The 4,393-nt window shown below is 45.3% G+C and overlaps 1 protein-coding gene across 1 annotated transcript in view; it reads left to right on the top strand.

Moving 5' to 3' along the window:
- The first annotated feature begins 3,977 nt into the window (after nucleotides 1–3,977).
- Nucleotides 3,978–4,393, top strand: part of Sla2 (Src like adaptor 2) — a 28,273-nt gene continuing 27,857 nt past the window's right edge. Inside the window, exon 1 of the mRNA XM_031372514.1 lies at nucleotides 3,978–4,084. The gene's annotated coding sequence lies outside the window, so the exon portion shown is untranslated. The remainder of the gene's footprint in view (nucleotides 4,085–4,393) is intronic.

Genomic DNA, 4,393 nt, shown 5'->3' with positions numbered 1-4,393 from the left:
TTGAGACAGGGTTTCTCTGTGTAGCCCTGGAATTCACTCTGTAGCCCAGGCTGGACTCAAACTCAGAGATCTGCCTGCCTCTGCCTTCTGAGTACTGGGTGGGATTAAAGACCTGCACCACCACTGCCCAGTTTTGGAATATTTTCAACTATATCTGGTCTTCTGCTCCTAGTAGAAGCCTTTCCTACTAAACCACTCCTTGGACCTTGCCCTGTCAGCACTGTAAGGCCTCTCTGGTTGGGCCGTCCATTTCTCTGGCAGTCATAATAATGTACTGCAGAAGGTGGAAATGTTGAGTATATACTGTACGTGATGTAGAACAGCGAGTCAGTGGAAGCAGTATGGGGATTTGGTTGTTATCCTATCATTTATTGTAAGGAAGACTGCCAAGTTTGAGACTGGAACACCACTGAGATAACTTCAGAAAGAAACGTGGCCCTTCAGAGTTTTGCTACATGTGTTAAGAACTGAAATATCTGTGTGCTGCCCCTCAGCCAATAAGCTCTCACTTGTTGGGGAGGGGAAGGAGGGGTGAAGAAGAGACATAGAACACAGAAGAGAGGACTTCATCTTCACATTGGAGAGCCAGAGACCTTGAGTCGGAAGGGTTAGGGCTGGGGCGTGGCAGCCGTCCGTCCATTCCAGGCAGGAGAGGCTGAGCAGGGAAGTGGACACAGGCTTTGGCCCAGTGGACACAACGTAGCCCAGCTGTGCTGGGAAGGCATGGAGCAGATCCCAGTGGAGCGGTGCCACAGTCCTGCTCACCTCTCTGAGAAGGGAGGTGCCTGCCCATGTGTCTTATGGACTTTAGAGAGATCGTGCTGTTCATTAAAGAGTAATAGACTGTAAAGATGGACTTGCCAGATATTTATTTATATACATGTACTTACTCTGTGTGTGCATGCTCGTGCACATGTGGAAGTCAGAGTACGACATGCCAGAATTGCTTCTCTGCTCCCATCATTTAAGCTCTGAAAATCAGACACAGGTCACCGGGCTTGGCAACAGTTCCCTTTGCTGCTGAGCCAACCTACCAGCTCCCCTCCAGATCTGTAGATGTGCTCTAAAGTATCAGACATGACAAGAGTCACTTGAAGGCTTGCAGTATGCACAGTACTCCGGTTGAGTGGGTTGGCCACCAGCAAGCTGAGCTGTTGATCTTTTTTTTGGGGGGGAGGGTCTCAAGATGGGGTTTCTCTGTAGTCCTGGCTGTCCTGGAACTCACTCTGTAGACCAGGCTGGCCTCGAACTCAGAAATCCGCCTGCTTCTGCCTCCCAAGTGCTGGGATTAAAGGCGTGCGCCACCACCACCGGGCTACAGATTATTTTTCTAACAGTTAATAAAATCATTTCCTCCTTTCTGTTTTTAAAGGTTGAATGTAATTCCTGCCTCAACCCTATAACTACAACTTTACTGAAGGTAATGTGTCCACTGTCACTGGCAACCACTCGTGAGTGAGTTAGCTTGATTTCACATGAGGGTGTTTCCAGGAACGCTTCTCCTTAGAAGCATGTCACTGTTTTAAACAAAAAGAATCAAAACTCCCTGATCTTATTCTCCCTGTGTTAGTTAGGTTTCTATTGCTGCAATGAAACACCATGACCAAGGCAATTTATCAAAGGAAGCATTCAATTGAGCTTACAGTTGCAGAGGTGCAAAGGCATGGTAACAGGAAACACTGAGCACTCACCCCGACCCACGAAGAGGAGGCAGAGAGCATACTGGGAATATCACATACAGTCTTTTGAAACCTAAGAGCCTACCCCCAGTGACACACCTCCTCTGACAAGGCCACACACTCCCTGATACTTCCAAATAGTTCTATCAGCTGGGGATCAAGTATTCAGACATATAAGCCTAGGAGAGCCAGTCTGTTTCGAACCACCACAGTCCTCAGATACCGAAAAACAGAATAAACAGAAGAAAAAAATCAAATTGCTCAGAATCCGAGGACAAAAGATGATGCATGGTAAAGGTACTGGTATCTTTGTCCTGTACTGCTTTATATCATTCATATCATGCGTGGTGGCGCACACCTTTAATCCCAGCACTCAGGAGGCAGAGGCTGGTGGATCTCTGTGTTCAAGGCCAGCCTGGTCTACAGAGTGAGTTCCAGAGCAGCCAGGGCTACACAGTGAGAGCCTGTCCTGTGGGAGTAGCGGAGGGTGGGTGGGTGGGGAGCAGTCTATGATTCTTTTAAAAGAGAAAATATATTTTTAAAAAATTAATAATTTGGGGACTGGAGAGGTAGCTCAGTGGTTAAGAGCTCTGACTGCTCTTCTGAAGGTCCTGAGTTCAAATCCCAGCAACGACATGGTGGCTCACAACCATCTGTAATGGGATCTGATGTGTAATAAATAAATAAATCCTTAAAAAAATTAATAATTTAATGTTATTGAGAGAATTGAAATAGGATGGAAATGTTTTTCCAGTCTTAGTCTTGCTATATTGGTAAGAGAATTCCAGGGGTATCCTGATAATGAGGATAGGTGCACTCTAAGCAGATGGACAGCAGCTCTCTTTCAAGTTAAAGGTCTCATGTATCCCAGAATGGCCACAAAGTTGCTGTGTTACTGAACATGATCTTGAGCTTCTAAACCTCTTGCTTCCCCTGCCAGCTGTGGACCCTGCTTGTGATTTTTGCAGTGCTGGGGACCTTGGGGATGGAGCCCTAGACTTTGTGAATGCTGGGCATGCACCCTACTAATCCTACATCCCAGACCAGACAGCAATTCCTTTATTTTTTATTTTTTGAGGCAGAGTTTCTCTGCATTGTCCTGGCCAGCCCAGAACTCACTATGTAGACTAGGCTGGCCTCAAACTAACAGAGATCTAGGTGCCTGGGAGTTGCTGGGATTAAGGGCATGCACCAGCATGGCTGGCCTGCAGATAGCCACTCTTGACCTAGATTTTTGAGCTACTATGAAGATTTCCCCATCCCCCATTATCCTTTCTTTCTTCTTCCAGGACTGTGCATGGAGGCACTCAGAATGGCCCAGCACTTAACATACCATTCTAGGCTCTTCTGTAACTGTGCTTCCACGATTGTGTTCTTTGTGTGATTGAAATGCATGTTACTGAATTCTGTTTCTTTACCAGTATGTATATAAAAATGACAGGATGGCCATTGTTTATACATGTGTATAAATAAAATAGTATTTTTAAAGGTACAGAAAAAAATAATAAATAAGTAAATCTTTAAAAAAAAAAGAGTGCTTCCTTATTGAGGAGCAGAAAGTCGTGAAAAAAAAAACAAACCAACAACAACAACAAAAGAAACCTCCTTACAGTTTAAAGAACAAGTTGAGAAATACTTATTCTCACAAATATATAAGAGGCTTGATTGGCAAAGGATTTGTTTTAATGATGGCCAAACTTCTGTAGTCACTGCATGTACCTGCTGAGCTATCTCACTGGACAAAGAGACTCATACATTGACAGCCATCAAATAACTCAGCATCTATCTGTCCATCCCAGGCACTGTCTGCTGAGTTCTGTGGCTGTGGATGGGAACATAAACCTAGAAGTAACCACATCTATGGCTATCATAAAGTTCTGTTTGTGGTTTGCAATATTGATTCAAGCCTGCAATGAAAAGCTAATTTGAAGCCACAGACTTTTAATCCATATTTTAGAGAAGCCCATTGATCATCTGCAGTCCAGAGTGTTGTGGGTCTGGCAGCCTCGGAGCACCGAGCTTATGTGTGTTCTGAGAGCCTCGGAGCACCGAGCCTATGTGTGTTCTGAGAGCCTCGGAGCACCGAGCCTATGTGTGTTCTGAGAGCCTCGGAGCACCGAGCCTATGTGTGTTCTGAGAGCCTCGGAGCACCGAGCCTATGTGTGTTCTGAGAGCCTCGGAGCACCGAGCCTATGTGTGTTCTGAGAGCCTCGGAGCACTGAGCCTATGTGTGTTCTGAGAGCCTCGGAGCACTGAGCCTATGTTTGTTCTGAGAGCTACATGTTGCTGCTGGTAACAGACGAGGCTTCCCTTTGACACACACTTGAGAGAGAAAGGGAAGAAGTCCGGAGCCGTGCAGATGATGGAGACGGAGCAGCAGGCCATTTTCCTAAACACGAAAACATGTGAGCAGAGATTCCAGTTTGGATGAATGCTCAGCCAGATCTTCTGTCGGGGACAATAATGGGAATTTCTTTCTTTTTCCTGGTTTTTTTTTTTTTTTTTTTTTTTTTTTTGGACAAGATCTTACTACATAGCTCTGGCTCTGGCTGGTCTTAAACTCACAGATACTTTCCTGCCTGTGCCTTCAGAGTGCTGAGATTAAAGGTGTGTGCCACCATGCTCAGCCATTGGGGAGAATCTTTCTCTTTTTTTAGATCAAGTCTTAACTTTTATTACTTAAAAAAGCTCCGTATTCATTCCACTTTCCGACT

The sequence above is a fragment of the Mastomys coucha genome, unplaced genomic scaffold, assembly GCF_008632895.1.
Source record: "Mastomys coucha isolate ucsf_1 unplaced genomic scaffold, UCSF_Mcou_1 pScaffold15, whole genome shotgun sequence".
NCBI classification, from domain to species: domain Eukaryota; kingdom Metazoa; phylum Chordata; class Mammalia; order Rodentia; family Muridae; genus Mastomys; species Mastomys coucha.
The sequence above is the reverse complement of the archived record's forward strand: the minus strand, read 5'-3'. Positions and strand labels throughout refer to the sequence as shown.